Below are 10098 nucleotides of genomic sequence, written 5' to 3'. Positions count from 1 at the left end.
CAATGTCTCAGAGGAAGAAACTGGCAAAACCACAGCTGAGTGGCTTAAGAAAACCCTATGAAATTAATGGGTTTTTCATAATTTGGCATGTGACTTGCACACACACACACACACACACACACAAATATATTTTGCTTAAATTGTAGAGACCCACTAGCTGTTCCCTACTAGCTGTTTATTTGTTCATTTCTAACAGGGCTATAGAAAGCACAAATTGACAAAAATTAATGACAGTTGAAGGAAAGTATTACAGAAATCTTTTTCAAATGTCTTTTGCCTTGTTTCTACATGCCCTTCGAAATAAAGATGGATTTAAGCACTTCCTGAGGCAGAATGTTTGCCAAGATGCAAATTATTCACAAGGCCCAGTATCCCTCCATACCAGTAGTTTATTCTTTGACACCTATAAAAATCTAAATCTGTAATTTTTTCCATAGGAGAGGAGGGAGAAAGAAAATGTCTAATGCTTGGCAGAGGGAATGCTGGAATGCTGAGGCTGACACAATCTTCTTCCCAGAAGGGAAATACATTGCAGACACTGGTTGCTGGGAGAGCCACATCAGAGTTTAGATCATCTGAATTTGGTGCTAAAACATCTGCTGCAATGCTTGATGGTCCCTTCAGCTGAAATCAATTTATCCATGGGAAATTCTAATTTAGAACAAGAAAACTTGCCACACGTGGAAATAGGCAAATATTGTGCAAGTTGCTTTTTAAAATCACAAGTCCCAGAGATGCTCAGCCAGTGGTCAGCACAGGAGAGAGGATAGTGTGTTTGCAAATACTGACAGGGGCCTCTATAAACAATAAAATAAATATAGATGGTTGTGCACCCTAGGAAACAAGCAGTGACCCAGTGTCCTTTGCAAGAGAAGTAAAAAAAAGAGCACAAAATGATATTCTGGAGCTTGTTGATCCTGTGTCAGTTAATTGCTGCAGGTTCCAAATTGTGAAATCTCTCCCTGAAGTAGGCCAGATGTTGTGGCAAAGAAAACAAAAACAAACAAACCCAAGGCTGGGAAAGGCAGAGGAGACCGAAATGACACCGCTTTACAATTCCCTATGGGAGAGCCCCATACAGCTTTCCAAGTGACTGGACCAGTGAGCAATTGGAGAGCGAGTAAGTCAGATAAACAGAGAAGTCTGAGTGGGTCTGCAGTCTGTTCTGTGGAGCATTTACAGTGAGCAGCAATTCCCAAAGGCAGGGGTGGGGAAAGGAAGGGAATAACTTTGCTCTGGTTCTTCTAAATGATCCTGACAATATTCTGGCCAGAACTCTTGGTGTAATCAAATGTACTTCAAGTGGATTTTTTACAATGTTCACTCTGGTTTCTATGGCAGTCAATCAACAAAAGGATATTCAGCTAATTCAGGGGAAGGAATTCCCACTTGCACAGGAATGAATTCAGAAGTGGAGGTAAGGCGAGGGCAGGGACGAACCATAGAAAAAGAAGCGAGGGCTCTATTGTTTCCCTTAGAAGAGATGTGTACAATAATTAGTATTGACTGTTTCAAGCAAAGGCAAGGAGCCTGGGAAGATGCCCGAACTGTAGCAGGATTTCCCAGCCCAGCATCCTTCATATGTGCTGGACTACCATCATCTCAAGGGGATAATGGCATTTGTAGTACAATCCATCTGATTGGGGGAAGGCTGGAAGAGACACTCTCTCAAGGCTTAAACCATGTTTTCTTTATTAGCTTGAAGTTGTTATTAGAATGTCTTTGAGCTTTTCCTTCCCAGCACCAATTTTCTTTTAAAACCCTTAAAAAAAAAAAAACTAGATTAGGCAATGGAAAATGATGAAACTGAGGATTTTAGCGGAAACACAGGGACATTGTTGTTTACCTGAACTTATTATTTCATCTCCCACTATGACTTGTAAAAGCTCATGAGAAGGGTTTGGCTGAACTAAATAAAGGCGCTTTACAGACCACCCAAAAGGGTGGCCTGCCGCTGCCTTTGTTTGCTGCGTGAGGGAGCCGCAGCGGACAAACTGCGCGGCTTCCCCGCACAGCACAAAGAAGCCGCAAAAAGCGGCTTTTTCCGGTGCAGTTGTGGCACCACAAGGCACCAATGGCATCCTTGCGGTGTCACAAGAGCGCTGAGACATGCAGACGCTAGGCGTCCATCACATCAAAAAGGCAGCACTCATGTGTATAGGGCACCGCCATTTTGACACCCTCATCACATGCAAGCGGTGAGGGGCATCTAAAAGTGCCGCCCCTCGCACGTGACGACGGCACCTCTATGGGCCCATCTATAAAGCGCCAAAGAAACCCACACCACTCTTGCTTAATATATTCTATTCCATATGATGTCTAATAATGGCTGACAACAACAACAAAAAAACCACCTGCTTTTATTCACATCATTTCAAAACCAAAAATGCTTGGTTATTATGATTCAATGAAATCTGTGTAATTTGAGCATAGCAGATCATATATTTTTGTCTAGCAATGGGCATCTCCTAGCTGTTTAGCCTACGACATACTGAGAACCTACCAGAACATGGCAATCTAGAAAGTTTCCCAGTTATGTATTTGGTTTTTAAAACTTGATTGCATTTCCAGCAGCTTTTCTGGCTTGACTGCTCCTTCATGGCCTGTTACGCTGATGGACATCAGCACATGGGAGGCCCCTGGGGAGTCTTCCAAATGAATACTGGGTTCCTTCCTGATTTCAGCGAAACAGCTGTCAGTCATTTCCTACTATTGTAAACTGACTCAGTCAACTGACTGACACCAAACTGTAGACTACTGATTCACTCAGCCAATTGGCATCATGCATGTTTTCCCTCTTGCTGCACCCTATGTCTTCAATACACTTTAGTGGAAGGGTTTAACTACTGGTTGTCTTAAGAAAGGGCCAGCACCTCTGTGTGTGTGTATTTTTCCCCTTTTCTTTTCTTTTCATTCTGTAGATCACCTGGAAGTGCACAACCATCCTCAGGGTTCCTTGAGCTGCACTGTTTGGAACGCTCTGGATTATATTGTGACTGCCACCAGCACTTTCAAGAAGATTTTACATTGTCAACAAACAGCTATCGCATAAATAGGAAATCCTTTGCCCAGCTTTCTGCTTAGTCACACATTCACATTGGTCAAACAATTTAGTTCTAGAATCTTGTGGGGAAAACAGTTAGCATTCCAGAGACTCTCTCACAAGGTTTAAGGAAGCTTCTTTATATGGGGTTATGATTTGTTCAGAATGCTTGTACAGGTTGAATCTGAAATTCCACAATTAGTCCAAAAACAGAGAACATTATTGCATGACAAAAGAAAGCCGAGATGCAGGGAAAGTGAAGTGCATTTCTTCTTACCTTTCTGTGTGCTGTCGTAGCACTTCTGTTCTTCCAGAAGGAAACGTCTAAAAGCATGTCTTTAACTTCTAAAAGCATGCCAGAGTTAGACTGAAAGATATGTAAATTTACAGCACTTTATAAATAAAGGTTAATAATAATAATAATAATAATAATAATAATAATAATAATAATATGCAAGGTAGCACTAATAGAGGTGGTTTAGCCTTTCCCAAACTAAAGGTGTACTATTATGCATATTGTTTTGAATGGTTTATTGATTGGTGTAATTTGGAAAATAGAAAAGTATTACAACTGAAAGGAGAAGATATCACTTTTGGTTGGCACACATATTTGTTTTATGGTAAAATCAATACAAACAAGGCTTTCAGAAACCATTTTATTAGCCTTAATAAAAGCTTGGCAAAAAAAATCAACCATACATATATAGAAAGATTCCTGTATGGGTCTCTGTTAATGAGGCCTTCTTTAAAAAACAAGAATTAAAAACTAATAAGTGGTTACTATATTCTGGTTTATTGAAATGTGATGTTTCAACAAAAATGATTGATATAAAGACCCAAGAAGAGGTTTTTTTTTAAAAAAAAGGTTATGACTATATGTATGTGTGCATGTATGTCTATTTTTATGTATGCTTTTAAAAAATATAATAAATGTTAATTCATTTTTTAAAAAAAATAAAAAATAACAATAGGTTATCCCTGTAGCCATGGTGCTGGAGACCCATGGGGCTGAGCCAACAATGGCAGATCAGCATATTCCCTGAGGTCATATGAAGTCACAATGGCAGAGGTGAGCTGTATGGCCCGTAAGCTCCCAGAAGGACTGCAGTTGCCTTTAGCAAGCCTACGATTGAGACATGGCTGACTTCAGTGTGTTTTGGGTCCTGGGTTTCATCTGGTTGGTGTTCAGCAGAAGAAGTGAAATGCATTCTCTGGGAAAACCTTCTGGTCAGCACCTGCAGCTCTACCAAAGGAGTGTGGAACCAGGGTGTGACTGCTTGACCAGCATGGCCACGCTCAGCAACACCCGTGCTCTGTACCTCTTCATCCAATGAGCTCTCTTTTTCCTGTGTGCAAAGCAGAGTCCCTCCGGCTTCAGTGAAGAAGAGGAATAGCACGCACAAGGGGAGGGGAGCCAGGGAAGCCACATATGCCTAATTTTCCCAGGTGCCCTCCTGGGCTCTGCCCCAATGTGGCTGTCACTGGCCTATCTACACCCAAGACTGGGGGGCCTATGCACAGACAATGGCCTTCATGTCACAAGTCCAGACCCAGCAGTGTGCCTGGGAGGACATCAGCCTAACAGAGCTGTGCCCACGGAGGAAGAGCTGTGAAGGGAAAAAACTGGACATCATGGTCTACGAAATGGTGGCGGCTATCCAGGAACTACAGAGAAGTTCAAGGAATCGAGGCTATAAAGCAGCTGACCAGGGGATGGCCGCTGTCCAGGAAATACAGAGAAGCCCAACATGCACCACATTATTAAAAATATTATATAAAATTACCTTCAGGCTGGGTATATAAATTGTATATAAAACATGAATGAATTTTGTATTTAGACTTGGGTACCATCTCCCAAGATATCTCATTATGTACATATATGCAACTGCAGGTATTCTGAAACCCAAAATTAAATAAATAAATAAATAAAGGGGGAAATCACAAAAAAGGAATTCAAAGAAATAGCAGGCATTTGTAGGGGTAAAGTCAGAAAAGCTAAAGCGCAGAATGAACTCAGGCTTGCTAGAGAGGTTAAGAACAATAAAAAGGGCTTTTTTGGATATGTCCGCAGCAAAAGGAAGAAGAAGGAAACAGTAGGGCCACTTCGTGGAGAAGATGGCAAAATGCTAACAGAAGACAGAAAAGGCAGAATTACTCAACACCTTCTTTGCCTCAGTCTTCTCAGAAAAGGCAAAGGGAGCTCAACCTGAGGATAATGGAGCAGAGGACAGAATAGGGGAATTTCAGCACAGAATAAGTAAAGAGATAGTAGAGGAACACCTTATTAATCTAAATGAATTTAAGTCTCCGGGACCAGATGAACTCCATCCAAGGGTATTAAAAGAACTGGCAAATGTAATATCGGAGCCATTGGCAATCATATTTGAAAACTCCTGGAAAACAGGAGAAATCCCAGCAGACTGGAGGAGGGCAAACGTTGTCCCCATCTTCAAAAAGGGGAAAAAAGAGGAGCCCAACAATTATCGTCCAGTTAGTCTGACATCAGTACTAGGAAAGATTCTGGAGCAGATCATTAAACAGAGAGTCTGTGAACATCTAGAAGGCAATGCCATAATCACAAAAAGTCAACATGGGTTTCAGAGAAACAAGTCATGCCAGACAAACCTAATCTCTTTCTTTGATAAAATTACCAGCTTGATAGATGAAGGGAATGCTGTGGATATAGTATATCTTGATTTCACTAAGGCCTTTGACAAGGTTTCACATGACATACTTGCAAACAAGCTTGTAAAATGTGGGCTAGACAAAGGAACTGTTACATGGATCTGTAATTCGTTGACCGGCCGAACCCAAAGGGTGCTCAACAATGGCTCCTTTTCATCCTGGAGAGAAGTGACCAGTGGGGTCCCACAGGGCTCTGTCCTGGGCCCAGTGCTATTCAACATCTTTATCAATGACCTGGATGACAGAATTGGGAGCATACTTATCAAATTTGCAGATGACACCAAATTAGGGGGAATAGCTAATACCCCAGAGGACAGGATCAAGATCCAAAATGACCTGAATAGACTAGAAAGCTGGGCCAAAGCTAACAAAATGAAATTCAACACGGAGAAATGTAAAGTATTGCACTTAGGGCGGAAAAATAAAATGCACAGATATAGAATGGGTGACACCTGGCTGAAGGAAACTGTGTGAAAGGGATCTAGGAGTCCAAGTAGACCACAAGTTGAACATGAGTGAACAGTGTGATGCGGCAGCTAAAAAGGCCAATGCTATTTTAGGCTGCATCAATAGAAGTATAGTGTCTAGATCAAGAGAAGTAATAGTGCTACTTTATTCTGCTCTGGTCAGGCCCCACCTAGAATATTGTGTCCAGTTCTGGGCACCACAATTCAGAAAGGACATTGAGAAACTGGAGAGTGTCCAAAGGAGGGTGACAAAAATGGTGAAGGGTCTGGAAACCATGCCCTATGAGGAACGACTTAGGGAGCTGGGGATGTTTAGCCTGGAGAAAAGAAGGTTAAGAGGTGATATGATAGCCCTGTTTAAATATTTGAAAGGATGTCATATTGAAGAGGGAGCAAGCTTGTTTTCTGCTGCTCCAGAGAACAGGACCCGGAACAATGGATGCAAGCTACAGGAAAAGAGATTCCACCTGAACATTAGGAAGAACTTCCTGACAGTAAGGGCTGTTCGACAGTGGAATGCACTCCCTCGGAGGGTGATAGAGTCTCCTTCCTTGGAGGTCTTTAAACAGAGGCTAGATGGCCATCTGTCAGGGATGCTTTGATTCGGATTTCCTGCATGGCAGGGGGTTGGACTGGATGGCCCTAGTGGTCTCTTCCAACTCTACGATTCTATGATTCTATGATTCTATGATTCTATGAAATAAAATTTAAAAAATCAAAATCCCAAACACTTCCAGTCCCAAGCATTTCAGATAAGGGGGAGTCAACCTGTACAGAAAAAGGGCATTTTGTAACAAACAGCCTAGTCCCACTTCAAAATGGACATGAGGGAGACTGTGTGATTTATAGTGCATTCCTATGGTGTCTGATGCATCTAGTGTTGTGCCAGGTTCCTGCCAGCAGGGCTGGAGGAAGAAAAGATGGTGCTCTTCATTTTTCACTAATTTCTTTCCACTGATTGCAGTGAGAGAAAAATCAACCAACTAAATGAGTGGGCTAAATGTTTGTCCATATTCAGGACGTGGGCAGGGATTGGGAGGCATCTGGGTTCAAGACCTCAACAGACCCAGTTATGTCACACAGCCCAATTCTTCTCCCATTCACCTCTCTCTACACTGGATCTGTGAAGGAGCAGGGAGCTCTCTCTTCTACTTGTGGAGAGCAACCTGATCTTTCTTATGGCCCCTAGAATCAAAGGCTTGCAATATTGACCGTATTCTACCAACATAAAATCAGACTTTTTGATGTCTCAAGTTAGCATGCCAGGGAAAAATAATTCTAGCTTTTTCCAGAAAAAACTCATCCTTTGTTTTCAACTACAGGAACATATTTTAAAACCTGGGGAAACAGTCTAATACATGTTTCCTGACCTGCATTCTGAAATACCAGTTTCCCATGAGAATTGTACCATCATGCACTTGCTCTAAAATTGTAAATCAGTTAGCAGAACCACAGCATTGATGGTTGTAATGGGACTTGAAAATGATCTCTAAAGAATTTAGTTTAAACTCCCTCTTTCTGTGTGTGTGTGTGTGTGCGCGCGCGCGCATGCACCTTCAACCTCTGGTGACCCCATGAATTTTTCATAGGGTTTTTCTTAGGCAAGGAATACTCAGAAGTGGTTTGCCAGTTCCTTCCTTTAAAATATAGCCCAGTAGCCCACAGCATGTGGTATGTGTTGGCAGTTTCCCATCCAAGTATTAACCATGGCTGACCTTGCTTAGCTTCGAAGATCAGATGGAAATCTGGTGCCTTTAGGGTATTTCGCCATTAAGCTCTTGTAGTGAGGCAATATTCACAATACCTACAGTACTTGATGTTTATCTTTCCCTAAAGGTCTGTATGTAAGTTAAGACTTTCTCTAAGCAACTTATTCTGTATGCCGTCAAACCCACTGCCACAGGCCAATCATATCCAGTTCCTTTTATATCCAGGATTCTACATCTTTTATCATGTTTTCTGCTTTCCTCTGTACCTTTCTTTCAAAATGGAGCTTGGCATAAGGCCTAAAGAATACAAAGAATACATTTTTTCCCAGTATGTCCCAGATTCTTTTTATCAACTGGGGTCTAACAGAATATTTGACATTTTGCAACAACCTCACCTTACTGACACATTTTGTGCACTGATCACAAAGGTTGATCTGCAGTTCTGCCATATAGCTATTTCTTCCCATTTCAAACTTCAGTTTTCCTTTCATGTGCATGAAGTTTGCTTTTTTTGATTTTCCACAGCTGATGCTGAGTAGCAGTGAAGATCCATGCTTGCAAGATGTCCTAGACTTAATCTTTGGCACTGTTATCTAAAAGGTCTCAGAAGACCAGCATAATTAAGGAGAGACTACAATAGGCAACCTAGTGTACTTGAGGTGTGTGGAATTACATCTCTTACATCTCTTGACCATAGCCATGATGACTAGAGCTTTGTACTCCAAAACATCTGGAAAGCACCAGGTTGCCCACTAATTGAAAGACATCAACAAAACAGAAGGTTTCTGGCATCTGTCTTGATATAACTGGGCATCATATATATAGCATTCCAGTTTATCAAGAAACAATTGTACCCCACTGTTAGATACCCATATTCTCTCAACTTTACCCAGTTCTGTTGTTAGATTTATGGCAGATCTGAACAGTATCTTCTTCAGCTCTTCTCCATGCTGTTCATATCAATGTTAAGTATTAAATTCAGGGAAACTTGGATGAACTTCATGAGAAGAAGAACTGATGTTAGGGCTTGTTTATATGTAAAACAGTCTAATTTAAAACACACTTGTAAATGTTTTTCCTAACATGATGACAGGGCTTGGAAGAATGGCTCTTCAGTAAAAAATAAAAAAATAAAATAAATCTTGTCATTTTGTTCCTTCTGTTTGTCATTTGCCAAGTATTAATGATTTTGGCCAGAATCTGGTTGGTACACTCAACTAGTGCCTGCACTTCCCCCAGGACTGTGCGTTGGTGGTGAGGGAAAGCAGACAACTATCTGTTCTGCACAGCTGATGCTTACTTTTCCCACAGTGGCTGGACCCATGTCACCTACCCCAGTGTAGTTATGCTGGCATAGTGTGTCCATGGCATTCTAGATTCCCAATGTAATTTAGTATATATTGATATCAGTAAGGCCTTTGACAAGGTTCCCCATGACGTTCTTGCAAACAAGCAAGTAAAATGTGGGCTAGACAAGGTAACTATTACATGGATTTGTAATTGGTTCACTGGCCGAACCCAAAGGGTGCTCAACAATGGCTCCTTTTCATCCTGGAGAGAGGTGACCGGTAGGATCCCACAGGGCTCTGTCCTGGGCCCAGTGCTATTCAACATCTTTATCAATGACTTGGATGACAGAATTGGGGGCATACTTATCAAATTTGCAGATGACACCAAATTAGGAGGAATAGCTAATACTCCAGAGGACAGGATCACAAGTCAAAATGACCTGAATAGACTAGAAAGCTGGGCCAAGGCTAACAAAATGAAATTCAACACGGAGAAATGTAAGGTACTGCACTTAGCGTGGAATAATGAAATGCACAGATATAGTATGGGGGACTGAATGAAACTACGTGTGAAAGGGATCTAGGAGTCCAAGTAGACCACAAGTTGAACATGAGTCAACAGTGTGATGCGGCAGCTAACAAGGCTAATGCAATTTTAGGCTGCATCAATAAAAGTATAGTGTCTAGATCAAGGGAAGTAATAGTTCCACTCTATTCTGCTTTGGTCAGGCCCCACCTGGAATACTGCGTCTAGTTCTGGGTACCACAATTCAAAAAGGATGTTGAAAAACTGCAGCATGTTCAAAGGAAGGCGACTAAAATGGTGAAGGGTCTGGAAACCATGTGCTATGAGGAACAACTTAGGGAGCTGGGGATGTTTAGCCTGGAGCAAAGAAGGTTAAGAA

General features: G+C 41.6%; 1 long non-coding RNA gene across 2 annotated transcripts in view; it reads right to left on the bottom strand.

The window, feature by feature from the left end:
• Window positions 1-166: 166 nt before the first annotated feature.
• Window positions 167-10098, bottom strand: part of LOC121918878 — a 12909-nt gene continuing 2977 nt past the window's right edge. For both annotated transcript variants that reach the window (XR_006101328.1, XR_006101329.1), the window contains 2 exons: window positions 3321-3410; window positions 167-1762 (listed from right to left, as the gene is read on the bottom strand). This is a non-coding gene — a long non-coding RNA (uncharacterized LOC121918878). The remainder of the gene's footprint in view (window positions 1763-3320; window positions 3411-10098) is intronic.

The sequence above is a fragment of the Sceloporus undulatus genome, chromosome 1 (genome assembly GCF_019175285.1).
Source record: "Sceloporus undulatus isolate JIND9_A2432 ecotype Alabama chromosome 1, SceUnd_v1.1, whole genome shotgun sequence".
Classification (NCBI taxonomy): domain Eukaryota; kingdom Metazoa; phylum Chordata; class Lepidosauria; order Squamata; family Phrynosomatidae; genus Sceloporus; species Sceloporus undulatus.
This window is presented reverse-complemented; position numbering and strand designations above follow the sequence as displayed.